Source organism: Pristiophorus japonicus, chromosome 3 (assembly GCF_044704955.1).
Source record: "Pristiophorus japonicus isolate sPriJap1 chromosome 3, sPriJap1.hap1, whole genome shotgun sequence".
NCBI lineage: Eukaryota > Metazoa > Chordata > Chondrichthyes > Pristiophoridae > Pristiophorus > Pristiophorus japonicus.
Window position 1 is genome coordinate 131,577,200 of NC_091979.1, and position 17,479 is coordinate 131,594,678.

Sequence of the window (17,479 nt, forward strand, 5' to 3'; positions counted from 1 at the left end):
CTTGGCCAACAAAATGGAGGAGGTCGGCGACGCAGATCGGCGCCAGGCAATATTCCTCACGGTTTGCAGTCCAAAAATTTATGGTCTGATAAAGAATCTATTCCTGCCTGTGAGTCCAACAGAGAAGATATATAAAGAATTGTATACACTGGTACAGGATCACCTTAAGCCAGATGAAGGCATCATCATCTCGGGATACAGATTTTACACGCACGTTCGCTCAGAGGGGCAGAATGCAGCGGAATTCGTTGCCAACCTGAGACGTCTAGCGGGACCGTGTAAGTTCGGGGCTGTGTTGGCAGACATGCTGTGGGACATCTTTGTAATCGGCATCAACCAGGAGGTGATCCTGCGTAAACTACTGGCGGTGGAGACATTGGACTTGAACAGGGCCATCACGATCGCTCAGTCATGCATGACGACGGATAGAAGTCTAAAGCAGATATCAGTGAAAGAGCGAAACTCGGCAAGTACTGTAAATATGATTGGTTCGGCAGAGCGGCACATGGCAGGACCTACCCGACTGCGTACGTGAAACCTGTGACTGCCCAAAGTCCGCCAGCAGGAATGCATCCGATTTCTCCGTGTTGGCGTTGGGGAAATCACCGGCACCGGCAGAGCTTATTTAAGCAATATAGTTGCAAAGGCTGCCTGAGAGTGGGGCATCTCCAGCACAAGTGTCTGCAGATGAGCAAGCGTGCTGCGACACACCACGTGGAGGATGATGGTCAGACTAGCGTGGATCTGGATACGCAATCCGAGATACCAGATGAGGAAGTGTATGGACTGTACTCGTTCCTAACTAAGAGCAAACCGATAATGATCAATGTGAGATTTAATGGGGTGCCGGTATCAATGGAACTGAACATGGGGGCGACTCAATCGATAATGAGCCAGAGGACATTCGACAAGCTGTGAGATACTAAGGCTGTGAGGCCCAGGCTGAGTCCAGTCAATGGCAACTTGCGCACGTACACCAAAGAACTCATAACGGTGATTGGCAGTGCCACAATTAAAGTGTCGTATAACGGTGCGGTTCACAAGTTACCGTTATGGATTGCCCCAGGCAATGGTCCAACGCTGTTCAGCAGGAACTGGATTGAAAAAATCAGATGCGATTGGAACAACATCAAGGCGTTGTCATCGGAGAAAGATACATGTGCCCAAGTACTGAGCAAGTTCCCCTCGCTGTTCGAACCAGGCATCGGCAACTACTTCACGGGAGCCAAGGTGCAGATCCACGTGGACTCGGATTCAAGACCCGTCCATCATAAAGTTCGGGCACTTCCGTATATGATGAGGGAGAAGTTCTAAATCAAACTGGACAGACTCCAGACTGAAGGGATCATATCATCGGTTGAACTTAATGAATGGGACAGCCCCATTGTTCCTGTGCTGAAAAGTGATGGCACAGTCAGAATCTATGGAGACTACAAGTCTACAATCAACAGGGTTTCGAGACAGGATCAGTACCTGTTACCGAAGGCTGATGACTTATTTGAAACGATAGCCAGCGGGAAGTCGTTCACCAAACTGGACTTGACGTCAGTCTACGTGACACAGGAGCTGGTCGAGACGTCGAAGAGACTTACGTGCATTAACACACATAAAGGATTGTTTATTTATCGCAGGTGCCCCTATGGAATTCGCTCGGCTGCAGCAATATTTCAGAGGAATTTGGAGAGTCTACTGAAGTCCATTCCCAGAACTGTAGCATTCCAAGATGACATCCTGATCACAGGCCGTGACTCCGAGGAACATCTGAACAACCTGGAAGAGGTTCTACATCATCTGGACAAAGTGGGACTCAGACTGAAATATTCGAAGTGCATCTTCATGGCACCAGAGGTTGAATTCCTGGGGAGGAATATTGCTGCCGACAGCATCAGGCCCACGGACGCGTAAACCAAGGCCATCAAGAATGCACCCAAGCCGCAGAATGTGACGGAGCTGCATTCGTTCCTGGGTCTACTCAACTACTTCGGTTAACTTCCTATCTAAATTGAGCACCTTATTAGAACCACTGTACGTGCTGCTAAGAAAAGGCGACAACTGGGTGTGGCGTGCGTCTCAAGACAGAGCTTTTGAGAAAGCCACTAATCTGCTTTGCTCTAACAAGCTGCTGGTACATTATGACTCATGTAAATGTTTAGTATTTGCCTGTGATGCTTCATCATATGGAATTGGTTGTGTACTCCAACAAGCTAATGAGTCGGGTAAACTTCAACCAGTCGCGTATGCTTCAAAAAGTTTGTCTAAAGCGGAAAGAGCCTACAGCATGGTAGAGAAAGAAGCACTAGCCTGTGTGTATGGGGTTAAAAAGATGCATCAGTACATATTTGGTCTTCGGTTTGAACTGGAGATAGATCATAAGCTGCTCATTTCACTGTTCTCTGAAAACAAAGGTATCAATACCAATGTTTCATCCCGCATCCAGAGGTGGGCGCTGACATTATCTGCCTATGATTATGTTATTCGCCATAGACCCGGCGCCAAGAAATGTGCCGATGCTTTGAGCCATCTGCCATTGGCCACATCAGAGGTGGAAATGCCACAACCGGTGGACCTATTGTTAGTTATGGATGCTTTTGAGAGTGAAGGAACCCCTGTCACGGCTCAACAAGTTAAGACCTGGACCAGCCAGGACCCAATTTTATCAGTGGTGTTGAGTTGCATCCTCAAAGGTGATTGGTCTGCCATACCCAAGCAAATGTGCGAGGAGACCAAACCTTACATTCAATACAAAGACGAACTGTCTATTCAGTCGGATTGTATACTGTGGGGCAATCGTGTTGTTATGCCCAAGAAATGGAGAGAGAAATTTGTACGTGAGCTACATAGCACACATCCCGGCATTGTAATGATGAAAGCCATCGCCAGGTCTCATGCATGGTAGCCGGGAATTGACACTGAACTGGAATCACGTGTGCATTAGTGGAACACTTGCATGCAGCTCAGCAAAGCACCAGCGGAATCGCCGCTGAGTCTGTGGTCGTGGCCATCTAAACCATGGTCCAGGATCCACATTGACTTTGCAGGTCCCTTCCTGGGGAAGATGTTTTTAGTTGTGGTAGATGCATATACGATAGAGTGTATAATCATGCCATCCAGCACATCCACAGCTACCATTGAGAATCTCAGTGTCATGTTCACAACACATGGTCTGCCTGACATCGTTATTAGTGACAACGGATCGTGCTTCACCAGTCAGGAGTTTCAAAAGTTCATGAAACTCAATGGTATCAAACATATAAGGTCAGTACCGTTCAAACCTGCATCCAATGGGCAAGCAGAACGTGCTGTCCAAATCATAAAGCAGAGTATGAAGCGAATAACCCAAGGGTCATGGCAGACTTCCCTGTCATGCATACTGCTTAGTTACAGGACAAGACCACACACGCTTACCGGAGTCTCGCCTGCTGAACTAGTGATCAAGAGAGGTCTTAAGACCAAGCTATCTCTTGTAATCCCTGACTTGAATAATCATGTTGAATATAGAAGACAAAGTCAGCAAGGGTATCACGATCGCGCAGCTGTGTCATGCAATATTTCTGTAAATAATCCTGTATATATTCTGAATTATGGTCAAGGTCCCAATTGGATCGCTGCTACTGTCATGGCCAAGGAGGGCAACAGAGTATTTATTGTCAAGCTCAAAAATAGGCAAACATGCAGGAAACATATGGATCAGACAAAGCTGCAGCACACAGATGAACCGGAACAGTGGGAGGAAGAGACAATCGATGAACAACCAACCTACCCCCAGACATCAGAGGACTCAGTGGTCATCATTGAATGGTGAAAATGGACTTTCAATTCCTGACATGGCCATTGCCACTCCAACCAGGTCAGCCACCCAGCCACCAGTCACAGCAGACTCTATAGATGTGTGAAGAGAAAAAGATTAGTGAAGACCAACGTTGGTCCTTTGCAGACAGAATCAGGTGAATTTATAATGGGGAAGAAAGAATTGGCAGACTAATTGAACAAATACTTTGGATCTGTCTTCACTAAGGCAGACACAAATAACCTTCTGGAAATACTAGGGGTTCGAGGGTGTAGCGAAAAGGAGGAACTGAAGGACATCCTTATTAGTCAAGAAATTGTGTTAAGAAAATTGATGGGATTGAAGGCCAATAAATCCCCAGGGCCTGATAGGCTGCATCCCAGAGTACTTAAGGAAGTGGCCCTAGAAATAATGGATGCATTGGTGATCATTTTCCAACATTCTATTGACTCTGGATCAGTTCCTATGGACTGAAGGGTAGCTAATTTAACCCCACTTTTTAAAAAAGGAGGGAGAGAGAAAATGGGGAATTATAGACCGGTTAGCCTGATATCGGTGTTGGGGAAAATGTTGGAATCAATTATTAAAGATGAAATAGCAACGCATTTGGAAAATGGTGACAGGATCGGTCCAAGTCAGCATGGATTTATGAAAGGGAAATCATGTTTGACAAATCTTCCAGAATTTTTTGAGGATGTAACAAGTAGAGTGGACAAGGGAGAACCAGTGGATGTAGTGTATTTGGACTTTCAAAGGCTTTTGACAAGGTCCCACACAAGAGATTGGTGTGCAAAATTAAAGCACAGGCTATTGGGGGTAATGTATTAACGTGGATAGAGAACTGGTTGGCAGACAGGAAACAGAAAGTCGGAATAAACGGGTCCTTTTCAGAATGCAGGCAGTGACCAGTGTCGTGCTGCAGGGTTCACTGCTGGGACCCCAGCTATTTACAATATACATCAATGATTTTGATAAAGGAATTGAATGTAATATCTCCAAGTTTGCAGATGACACTAAGCTGGGTGGCGGTGTGACCTGTGAGAGGGACGCTAAGAGGCTGCAGGGTGACTTGGACAGGTTAGGTGAGTGGGCAAATGCATGGCAGATGCAGTATAATGTGGATAAATGTGAGGTTATTCACTTTGGTGGCAAAAACAGGAAGACAATATTATCGGAATGATGACAGATTAGGAAAAGGGAAGGTGCAAAGAGAACTGGGTGTCATGGAACATCAGTCATTGAAGTTTGGCGTGCAGATACAGCAGGCAGTGAAGAAGGCAAATGGCATATTGGCCTTCATAGCTTGAGGATTTGAGTATAGGAACAGGGAGGTCTTATTGCAGTTGTACAGAGCCTTGGTGAGGCCACACCTGGAATATTGTGTTCAGTTTTGTCCCCTAATCTGAGGAAGGACATTCTTGCTATTGAGGGAGTACAGTGAAGGTTCACCAGATTGATTCCCGGGATGGCAGGACTGACATATGAGGAGAGACGGGATCAACTGGGCTTGTATCCACTGGAGTTTAGAAGAATGAGAGGGGATCTCATAGAAACACATAAAATTCTGATGAGATTGGACAGATTAGAGGCAGGAAGAATGTTCCCGTTGCTGGGGAGTTCCAGAACCAGGAGTCACAGTCTAAGAATAAGGGGTAAGCCATTTAGGACCGAGATGAGGAGAAACTTCTTCACTCAGAGACTGGTTAACCTGTGGAATTCTCTACCGCAGAATGTTGTTGAGGCCAGTTCGTTCGATATATTCTAAAGGGAGTTAGATATGGCCCTTACGGCCAAAGGGATCAAGCAGGAAAGGGGTACTGAGGTTGAATGATCAGCCATGATCTTATTGAATGGCGGTGCAGGCTCGAAGGGCCAAATGGCCAACTCCAGCACCTAATTTCTATGTTTCTATGTTTCTATGAACACTCACCCAAGGCTGGAGTTGAACTGAGATGGTCAACCCGGGAGTGTAAAACACAGGATGGTCTCAATTTGTAAAAGACTGTGTTAATAACTCAGAGGGGCGTATTGTCATGTATGTACTTTTGGGATCACTAGTCACTAGTTGGCGTCAATGGTGCAGCCCAAGTATAAAAGGCCAGCCATTTTATATATTAGTCACTTTGTGCTTAATAAAGCAGAGCTAAGGTCATACCTCTTGGAGTTAAACTGTACTCAGTCTAACAGCTGTTGCATACACAACACAGACCATAGTTTTAATATGGGGTATCTTGGTTCTCAAGAGAATGGCATTTGTATCGTCTTTCACTCAAAGGATGACTGCCTATCACCCAGTGAAAGCTCTGCCCAATTAATGCCTCCATTCCACCTGGTGAACAATGTGACAAAGGTGCTACCCCTTGTAAACACAGGTTGGGAGTCATTGTAACACTTGCTGCTATGGTAAAACAGGCGATATTGGATTGGCCAACTGTTATACACCATTCCTAATTTTCCTTTCGACAATGGAAATGAAAATCGGAAAAGTTATAGCAGGCGGCCAATCCGATATCTCCCGTTTTACACTATCGGCAAATGTTGAAATTATCCTCAGCATTTACCACTTGCTGCACTACAGTCTTCCTGATGTGGTACATCTCTAGGGTGGGTGGTTTGGAAGGATCCAGCAGCATGCAAGTTTCTTGCCATGGTAACTTCATTTATATAGGATGAGCCATCCCTGCTCCAGGTGTTTTCTGCAGGTCATCCTGTAGCAGATGATATTACCGTGGTAGTCAGTTTTGTGGAGTGGAGGTGATGGAGACTGGCCTCTTATGACATTTTCAGGTACATGTAGAAGGGTTGATAAATGCTGATGCCGTGGACGTGATGGATATGGACAGAATGCCTCAGCTATCATTGCATCTCCATTTAGTGGCCCCTCCTAAGTTCCTCTATCTGAAGCGCACAGCACATTGAAAACCCAGCAAGGAACACTCCTGCTTACCACTTTGTATGGTGCCATCTAAATGCCCGCATCTGCCAAGAATATTGAAGGAAACTATTGAACAACAATGACTGCATGGGACAAAATGCAGAAAACGCAGTGGCCCATAATTTGCAGCTTGCTGCTGGCCTCTGTGGTGAGAAGTTCAGCTTTTCCGACACGTAATTGAAATCAACAAAAGTTAATGGGAATTCCCAGCGAAGAGCTCCTATGACATCAACAAGCTGTTTAAGCAGCCAATCAAAATGCAGAATTCTCAGAGACAGCGAACAAGGAAGTGGGTAAGCTCCTTAAATTCGAACTTTAAAAAAATGTTAGATGGAGCAAAGCAAAGTTTGGGGCTCTCACATGGGGAAAAGCCAAACCTGAAATAAAGATGAACAAACTTAAAAAAATGTTTTTGATCAAATGGATAAATTTGACACTCCGCAAAATTTTAATTTGTTTTTCAGGCCCATAACCATTGTTTAGCAATCAATATGCTGTTAAGACCCCAGTTACATCTAATCCAAAAGGGTTTAACTTTATTGGGATATTTAACAATGGTATTACCGCGGAAGAGCCAAAGTTTTCGCCAGTTTCTAAGATTTGACAGATTACACTGATTGCCCGCCCTGTGGGTGGGGGTCCACAGCGCAGCTTGTGGTGGTGCAGTGAATAAGAACATAAGAAATAGGAACAGGAGTAGGCCATACAGCCCCCCGAGCCTGCTCCACCATTTAATACGATCATGGCTGATCCGATCTTGGACTCAGGTCCACTTCCCTGCCCGTTCCCCATAACCCCTGATCCCCTTATCAGTTAAGAAACTGTCTATCTCTGTCTTAAATTTATTCAATGACCCAGCTTCCACAGCTCTCTGAGGCAGCAAATTCCACAGATTTACAACCCTCTGAGAGAAGAAATTCCTCATCATCCCATTTTAAATGGTCGGCCCCTTATTCTAAGATTATGCCCCCTAGTTTTAGTCTCCCCTATCAGTGGAAACATCCTCTCTGCATCACCTTGTCAAGCCCCCTCATAACCTTATACATTTCGATAAGATCCCCTCTCATTCTTCTGAATTCCAATGTGCAGAGGCCCAACTTACTTAACCTTTCCTCATTAGTCAACCCTTCATCTCCGGAATCAACCTAGTGATGTAACTTCGATGGTATGAGATGTGAATTGGCTAGGAAAGACTGGCAAATGATACTTAAAGGGTTAACGGTGGATAGGTAATGGCAGATATTTAAAGATCACACGGATGAACTTCAACAATTGTATATCCCTGTCTGTCGTAAATTAAAATGAGAAAGGTGGCTCAACCATGGCTAACAAGGGAAATTAGGGATAGTGTTAAATCCAAGGAAGAGGCATTTAAATTGACCAGAAAAAGCAGCAAAGCTGAGGACTGGGAGAAATTTAGAATTCAGCAGAGGAGGACAAAGGGTTTAATTAGGAAGGGGAAAATAGAGTATGAGAGTAAGTTTGTAGGGAAAATAAAAACTGACTGCAAAAGCTTCTATAGATATGTGAAGAGAAAAAGATTAGTGAAGACAAATGTGGGAAATTTGCAGTTAGAATCAGGTAAATTTATAATGGGGAACAAAGAAATGGCAGACCAATTGAACAAATACTTTGGTTCTGTCTTCACTAAGGAAGATACAAATAACCTTCCAGAAATACTAGGGGACCGAGGGTCTAGCGAGAAGGAGGAACTGAGGGATATACTTATTAGTCAGGAAATTGTGTTAGGGAAATTGATGGGATTGAAGGCCAATAAATCCCCAGGGCCTGATAGTCTGCACCCCAGAGTACTTAAGGAAGTGGCCCTAGAAATAGTGGATGCATTGGTGGTCATTTTCCAACATTCTATAGACTCTGGATCAGTTCCTATGGATTGGAGAGTAGCTAATGTAACCCCACTTTTTAAAAAAGGAGTGAGAGAGAAAATAGGGAATTATAGACCAGTTAGCCTGACATCGGTAATGGAGAAAATGTTGGAATCAATTATTAAAGATGTTATAGCAGCGCATTTGGAAAGCAGTGACAGGATCGGTCCAAGTCAGCATGGATTTATGAAAGGGAAATCATGTTTGACAAATCTTCTAGAATTTTTTGAGGATGTAACTAATAGAGTGGACCAGGGAGAACCAGTGGATGTGGTGTATTTGGACTTTCAAAAGGCTTTTGACAAGGTTCCACACAAGAGATTGGTGTGCAAAATTAAAGCACATGGAATTGGGGGTAATGTATTGACGTGGATAGAGAACTGGTTGGCAGACAGAAAGCAAAGAGTAGGAATAAACGGGTCCTTTTCAAAATGACAGGCAGTGACTAGTGAGGTATCGCAAGGTTCAGTGCTGGGACCCTAGCAATTTACAGTATACATCAATGATTTAGATGAAGGAATTGAATGTAATATCTCCAAGTTTGCAGATGACACTAAGCTGGGTGGCAGTGTGAGTTGTGAGGAGGATGCTAAGAGGCTGCAGGGTGACTTGGACAGGTTAGGTGAGTGGGCAAATGCATGGCAGATGCAGTATAATGTAGATACATGTGAGGTTATCCACTTTGGTGGCAAAAACGTGAAGGCAGAATATTATCTGAATGGCGGCAGATTAGGAAAAGGTAAGGTGCAATGAGACCTGGGTGTCATGGTACATCAGTCATTGAAAGTTGGCATGCAGGTACAGCAGGCGGCGAAGATGATTTGAGTATTGGAGCAGGAAAGTCTTATTACAGTTGTACAGGGCCTTGATGAGGCCACACCTTGAATATTGTGTACAGTTTTGGTCTCCTAATCTGAGGAAGCACATTCTTGATATTGAGGGAGTGTGGCGAAGGTTCACCAGACTGATTTCCGGGATGGCAGGACTGACATATGAAGAAAGACCGGTTCGACTAGGCTTATATTCACTGAAATTTCGAAGAATGAGAGGGGATCTCATAGAAACATATACATTTCTGATGGGATTGCAGTTTAGTTGCAGGACGAATGTTCCCAATGTTGGGGAAGTCCAGACCAGGGGTCATAGTCTAAGGATAAGGTGTAAGCCATTTAGGACTGAGTTGAGGAGAAACTTCTTTACTCAGAGAATTGTGAACCTGTGGAATTCTCGACCACAGAAAGTTGTTTTGGCCAGTTTGTTAGATATATTCAAAGGAGAGTTAGATGTTGCCCTTACAGCTAAAGGGATCAAGGGATATGGAGAGAAAGCAGGAATGGGGTACTGAAGTTGCATGATCAGTCATGATCATATTGACTGGTGGTGCAGGCTCGAAGGGCGGAATGGCCTACTCCTGCACCTATTTTCTATGTTTCTATGCATCGATGTTTCTCTGAAGTGCCTCCAAATCAAGTATATCCTTACTTCAATTTGGAAACTAAAACTGTACACAGTATTCCAGATGTGGCCTCAATAATACCCTGTATAACTGTCGCAAGAATTCCCTGCTTTTATACTCCATCCCCTTTGCAATAAAGGACAAGATTCCATTGGCCTTCCTGATCACTTGCTGTACCTGCATACTAACCTTTTGTGTTTCATGCACCAGAACCCCCAGGTCCCGCTGTACTGCAGCACTTTGCAATTTTTCTCCACTGAAATAAAAACTTGCTCATTTTCTGCCAAAATGCAGAACCTCACACTTTCCAACATTATACTCCATCTGCCAAATTTTTGCCTACTCACTTAGCCTGTCTATGTCCTTTTGCAGGTTTTTTATGTCCATCTCACACATTGCTTTACCTCCTATCCTTGTATCATCAACAAACTTGGCTACATTACACTCGGTCCCACGAGTGATATCAAATCGCACGGGGTAGTCTTGAGGATGAATTCATAGAATGCATACGGGATTGTTTCTTAGAACAATATGTTACAGAACCTACAAGGGAGCAAGCTATCTTAGATCTGGTCCTGTGTAATGAGACAGGAATAATAAACAATCTCTTAGTAAAAGATCCTCTTGGAATGAGTGATCACAGTGTGGTTGAATTTGTAATACAGATTGAGGGTGAGGAAGTAGTGTCTCAAACGAGCGTACTATGCTTAAACAAAGGGGACTACAGTGGGATGAGGGCAGAGTTGGCTAAAGTAGACTGGAAACACAGACTAAACGGTGGAACAATTGAGGAACAGTGGAGGACTTTTAAGGAGCTCTTTCATAGTGCTCAACAAAAATATATTCCAGTGAAAAAGAAGGACGGTAAGAGAAATGATAACCAGCCGTGGATAACCAAGGAAATAAAGGAGAGTATCAAATTAAAAACCAATGCGTATAAGGTGGCCAAGGTTAGTGGGAAACTAGAAGATTGGGAACATTTTAAACAACAGCAAAGAATGACTAAGAAAGCAATAAAGAAAGGAAAGATAGATTATGATAGTAAACTTGCGCAAAACATAAAAACAGATAGTAAAAACTTTTATAACAATATATAAAATGGAAAAGAGTGACTAAAGTCAATGTTGGTCCCTTAGAAGAAGGGGGATTTAATAATGGGAAATGTGGAAATGGCTGAAACCTTAAACAATTATTTTGCTTCAGTCTTCACAGTGGAAGACACAAAAACCATGCCAAAAATTGCTGGTCACGGGAATGTGGGAAGGGAGGACCTTGAGATAATCACTATCACTAGGGGGGTAGTGCTGGACAGGCTAATGGGACTCAAGGTAGACAAGTCCCCTGGTCCGGATGAAATGCATCCCAGGGTATTAAAAGAGATGGCGGAAGTTATAGCAGATGCATTCGTTATAATCTACCAAAATTCTCTGGACTCTGGGGAGGTACCAGCGGATTGAAAAGCAGCTAATGTAACGCCTCTGTTTAAAAAAGGGGGCAGACAAAAGGCAGGTAACTATCGGCCAGTTAGCTTAACATCTGTAGTGGGGAAAATGCTTGAAGCTATCATTAAGGAAGAAATAGCGGGACATCTAGATAGGAATAGTGCAATCAAGCAGACGCAGCATGGATTCATGAAGGGGAAATCATGTTTAACTAATTTACTGGAATGCTTTGAGGATATAACGAGCATGGTGGATAGAGGTGTACCGATGCATGTGGTGTATTTAGATTTTCAAAAGGCATTCGATGAGGTGCCACATAAAAGGTTACTGCAGAAGATAAAGGTACGTGGAGTCAGAGGAAATGTATTAGCATGGATAGAGAATTGGCTGGCGAACAGAAAGCAGAGAGTCGGGATAAATGGGTCCTTTTCGGGTTGGAAATCGGTGGTTAGTGGTGAGCCACAGGGTTCGGTGCTGGGACCACAACTGTTTACAATATACATAGATGACCTGGAAGAGAGGACAGAATGTAGTGTAACAAAATTTGCAGATGACACAAAGATTAGTGGGAAAGCGGGTTGTGTGGAGGAAACCGAGAGGCTGCAAAGAGATTTAGATAGGTTAAGCGAATGGGCTAAGGTTTGGCAGATGGAATACAATGTCGGAAAATGTGAGGTCATGCACCTTGGAAAAGAAAACAGTAAAAGGGAATATTATTTGAATGGGGAGAAATTACAACATGCTGCGGTGCAGAGGGACCTGGGGGTCCTTGTGCATGAAACTCTTTTTGGAGTTCATCTGCAAAACAAAAAAACATTAAACGGTGCCACCCGACCTGGGTGACACTCCAGACATTTACAAGGCCCTTTTTTTTTTTCCCCCCTTTTTTTTTTTGTGTTTTTCTTTTTTTGGTTTTTTTTTTGGGCACTAAAATCACAATTTTTCCCCAGTGCCCCCTATAAAAGGGAAGGGGACACTAAAAGCACCGGCAATTAAAACAAATTAAACTTTAAAATGTAAAATCAAATTAAAATTTGGTTGCCGGGCGTGATGATGCACTCCAGTCCCTCCGGTGCCCACCTCTCGCGGAAGGCCGCGAGCGTACCGGTGGACACCACGTGCTCCATCTCCAAGGACACCCTGGACCGGATGTAAGAGCGGAAGAGAGGCAGGCAGTCAGGTTGAACGACCCCCTCGACCGCCCGCTGCCTGGACCGGCTGATGGCACCCTTGGCCGTGCCCAGGAGCAGTCCTACGAGGAGGCCTTCGGACCTACCCGCTCCCCTCCGCACAGGGTGCCCAAAGATCAGGAGAGTGGGACTGAAGTGCAGCCAGAATTTCAGGAGCAGCCCCTTCAAATAATAAAACAGGGGCTGCAACCTTGTGCATTCCATAAAAACATGGAACACGGACTCTTCCAGACCGCAGAAATTGCAGGCGGCCTGGGAGTCCGTGAACCGGCTTAAAAATTTGTTGCACGGCACTGCTCCGTGCACCACCCTCCAGGCCAAGTCCCCGATGAATAGTGGGAGGACCCCTGCGTAGAGTGCCCTCCATCGGGGACCCCCGCCTCCTCCGGACGGCAAGATGGTACGCCACGGCGTGTCCGGACGGCCGGCGAGGATGGCAAAGTTGAGAGTGTGCAGGAGCAGCCCGTACAGGAAACCCCTCCGCGCGGAACTGAAAGGCACGGAGGGGATTTCCCCGAGGCGGCTCAAGTTGTGAGGCGCCAGCCCCCGAGGGAGGTTCCGGGGTTTGGCGCCGATGAGGAATTCCGTCCGGACGGGGGTCAGTTCGGATGGGATCTCCCCACGTGCTTGAGCCTCCTCGATACACCTAACGGAGTCAGGGCCCAGAGCTGTTTTTAGCGACTCGATGGCATCGGCCGCGTGGCGGACGTTGGCAGAATTTAGGCGCCGCGCCAGCGTGTCTGGCGCCATCCAGCCCACTCCTCCGCCATCGAGCAGGTCCCTGACCCTGGTCACCTCACCAGCCACAGCCCTCTCTTCCGACCGCCACATAAAACCTCGGTCGTGGAGGTACGGATTCCCGAGCAGCGGCTCCTGCAGGACGGCCGCCACTCCAGCCGGCGGAGAGCTGCGCTTGGTGGAGACTTTGTTCCAGACCCTGATGAGTTCCCTGTAAAAGACAGGCAGCTCCCGGAGGGCGGTCCTGGCACCCCCCAAGTTCACAAACAGGAGCTGCGTGTCATAATTGAGGTCGCGCTGCTGGCGGAAGAAATACCTCACCAGAGCGCACCACCTAGGAGGGGGCTCGACGTACAGGTATCTCTGCAGGGTCTGAAGACGGAAAGTCGCGAGCTGGGCGCTGACGCACACCAACGACTGACCGCCCTCCTCAAGCGGAAGACTCAAGACCGCGGCAGAGACCCAGTGCTTCCTGTTGTTCCAGAAGAAGTCCACCAGCTTCTTCTGTATCTTGGCGACAAACGCAGGGGGAGGGGTCAAAGTGACCAGCCGGTACCACAACATTGCGGCCACCAGCTGGTTTATGACTAGCGCTCGACCCCTGTAGGACAGCACTCGGAGCAGTCCTGTCCAGCGCCCTAGGCGAGCGGCGACCTTGGCCTCCAGCTCCTGCCAGTTCGCCGGCCAGGCTCCCTCGTCGGGGCTAAGGTAGACTCCCAGATAGAGGAGATGGGTCGTGCTCCAGGCAAAAGGCCTGAGCTCCTCCGGCAGGGAGTCCACCCGCCACTGACCCACCAGGAGTCCGGAACATTTCTCCCAGTTGATCCTGGCGGAGGACGCGGCCGAGTAAATCTCCTGGCACTCACGCATCCTCCGCAGGTCAGCGGGATCCTCTACCGCGAGGAGCACGTCATCGGCGTAAGCCGAGAGGACGACCTCCACGCCCGGCCCTTGCAGAGCCAGTCCCGTCAACCTCGTCCGCAAGAGGCGCAGGAAAGGCTCCACGCAAACGGCGTATAACTGGCCAGACATGGGGCATCCCTGGCGCACCCCTCTCCTAAAGCGAAGGGGCGCCGTCAAGGACCCGTTAACCTTAATCAGACACTCCGCGGCGGCGTACAAAAGTCGGATCCGGGCGACGAAATGCGTCCCGAACCCGAAAGCGCGCAGAGTTCCGAGCAGATAGTCGTGATCCACCCTGTCGAACGCCTTCTCTTGGTCGAGGGATAGGAAGGCGACCGACAGACCAGCCTCCTGGGAACAATGGATGAGGTCCCGGACCAGATGGATGTTATCGTGGATTGTCCGGCCCGGGACCGTGTAGGACTGGTCGGGGTGGATCATGTGGTCCAGCACGGCACCAAGGCGAGCAGACATCGCCCTGGCGAAGATTTTGTAGTCCGTGCTGAGGAGGGAGACCGGGCGCCAGTTCTTAAGGAGGCGGAGATCGCCCTTCTTAGGCAGCAGGACGATGACTGCCCTGCGCCAAGAGAGGGGCATCTCCCCGGTCGCCAGACTTTCCCCCAGGACCCGCGCGTAGTTGCTCCACAGGACGTCCCAGAACGCCCTGTGGAACTCCACGGTCAGCCCGTCCAGCCCCGGGGATTTTCCCCTCGAGAGCCGGGCGAGGGCACCGGTCAGCTCCGCCAGGCTTAGCGGAGCTTCCAGATTTTCGGCGCCCTCCGGGCTGACCTTCGGCAGGTCCTCCCACAAAACTCTACGCGCTTCCTCGCTGGACGGATCCGGAGAGAACAGAGCCCCGTAATATTCACGGGCCCTGTTGTTGACGCCCTCCGGATCCGAGACGAGAGAGCCGTCGTCGGCCAGCAGCGTCAAGAGCTGCTTACGGACACTCTGCCTTTTTTCCAGCGAGTAGAAGAAGGGGGAGCCGCGGTCCAGATCCCGCAGGAACCGGATCCGCGACCTCACGAACGCGCCTCGGGACCCGACGAGCTGCAGGTCCTTCAGCGCGGCCTTCTTTGCTTCGTACACCGTCCGCAGGGCCGGGTCCTGGACGACTTGACCGAGACGGGCTTCCAGGTCGAGCACCTCTTTTTCTAGGCGCCCGACTCTGGCCGCCCGCCTCTTGGTCGACCCCCTCGCGTACTCTTGACAGAAGACGCGGACGTGAGCCTTGCCCACGTCCCACCAGAGCCTCAAGGAGGGGAAGCCCCCCTGCTTCCTTCTCCAGTCGGACCAGAATCGACGGAACGAGTCCTGGAACCGCACGTCCTCCAGCAGCCGGTTGTTAAAGTGCCAGTACGCGGACCCCGTCCTCGCGCGGAGCGAAGCGAGCTCCGCCCACACAAGGTGGTGGTCCGAACACGGCACCGGCCGCATGGAGGCCGCCGGGACGCAGGAAACGTACGCCCGAGACACGTAAAGGCGGTCGACTCTAGACCATCCAACCCCAGGCCTCACCCAAGTAAAGGCGCTGGAGTCGGGGTGGAGATTTCGCCAGACGTCCACCAAGTCGAAGGACCCGACCAGGTCCCTCAACTTCTCCATCGCCGTCATGCACTGCGGGGCACCGGAGCGGTCCCTCGCCTCGAGGGTGCAGTTAAAATCCCCCCCGAGGACAATGCAGTCGCCGACGTCGACGGAGCCAAGAAGAGCGGACACCTCTTCAAAGAAGCGCGTTTGCTGCGGGCCGGGCTGAGGGGCGTACACGTTCACGAGATGGAGCGGCACGTCCCCCAGGCGAACCGTTACGTGCAGCAAGCGGCCTGGCACGGGCTCCTCGACCCCCAAGATCTCCGGCTGTAAATGCGGGCCCAGCAAGGTGGCCACCCCACTAGAAATGGCGGTGAGGTGGCTCATGCGGACCTCTCCTTGCCATTCCAGGAGCCACGTGGCTTAGTCTCCCGGAACGGTGTGGGTTTCTTGCAGGAAGCACACCGCATATTTCCCCTCCCGCAGGAGCGAAAAATTGTCAAATCTACGGCGTGCCCCTCTGCCGCCGTTGATGTTGAAGCTGGCTATGGTTATCTTCATGGCAAAAGCATAGTGCAACCTCTACCTTAACCTATTGTGGGGAGGGAGCGGAGTCTTTTGTTGAACTCGGCTCCCTCCGCAGCCCAGCGAGGAGTCCCTCGAGCTCGCGCAGCTCAAGGTGTTGCGCCTTTGTCAAGGGCCCGCCCGCGGCCAAGGTTTTGACGGCGGCGCGGACGGACCCCTTGATCAGCTCTGGCTCAGACCATTTTTCCAGGGCCAGTCGGGCTTGGTTGCAGCGACCCCGGCTCTGGGCCAAAAAGTCCCGGAGTTCCTTTGCAGGAATGAGGATGGTCTCGGCGGCGGCCGCGAGCAGATCCACCGCCTCGCTGGCGGTGGTCTCTAGGTCTTCACCCGCGTCCCCCACCGAGTCCCCGTCCTCCTCCGGGAGGTGGCCGCCAGCAGCCGGCCCATCGACCGCACAAGGTACGGCAAATGAACCGGCCGCTCCAACCGGCCCTGGCTCTGCCCCGATCCCACCCCCAGGATCGTCGGCAGAGGAGTCCCCACTGGGCTCTTTTAAAAATGGTGCTGGGTCAGGAAATGACAGCGGAAGGGGTTCCCCCTCCGTCCCAGGAACCGGGGAACAAGGAGAGACCCGGCCATAGGAAATCCCCAGGCTCCCCAAGTGCACCATCTCCAAAGTAAGGGGCGAGGGTGGGTGTTCCTCCCCCTCCCCGCTGCCACCCCCCGGCCCAGCATCTACAGTGTCATAAAAAACATTTATTTCACTTTCTGCTGGGTCGAGCGACTCCCGGGGGAAGTTGTGTATTGGCTGGGCGGGCTCAGGTTCGGCCTTTTCGGCCCCGCCCGCCTCAGTCCCCGGGACGCCTGACCCGGCGGCAATGCATTCCTCCGCGATCCCCACGCCCCCCACGACAGGCAGATCTTCCACGCCATCCCCGGGAGGCAGAAGCTGGGCAGCCTCGACTGTCTCACCCTCCCCGGGGACAGACTCCTCTCGCCTGCAGCGCAGCTTGGGGGCGCTGGTTGGGGACGCGGGACACGCGGCGGGCACCGACTCCTCCGCGGAGGGATGTTGTTCCCCCTCCGC

At 49.4% G+C, this 17,479-nt stretch overlaps 1 protein-coding gene and 1 long non-coding RNA gene across 3 annotated transcripts in view; one reads left to right on the plus strand and one right to left on the minus strand.

Annotated features, from left to right (window-relative positions):
• Positions 1 to 17,479, plus strand: part of znf804a (zinc finger protein 804A) — a 451,457-nt gene that overhangs the window by 333,731 nt on the left and 100,247 nt on the right. The window lies entirely within an intron of this gene.
• The window catches only part of LOC139259898 (uncharacterized), a 72,704-nt gene that overhangs the window by 43,734 nt on the left and 11,491 nt on the right, over positions 1 to 17,479 (minus strand). For both annotated transcript variants that reach the window (XR_011592677.1, XR_011592676.1), the window contains one exon: positions 3,761 to 3,879. This is a non-coding gene — a long non-coding RNA (uncharacterized lncRNA). The remainder of the gene's footprint in view (positions 1 to 3,760; positions 3,880 to 17,479) is intronic.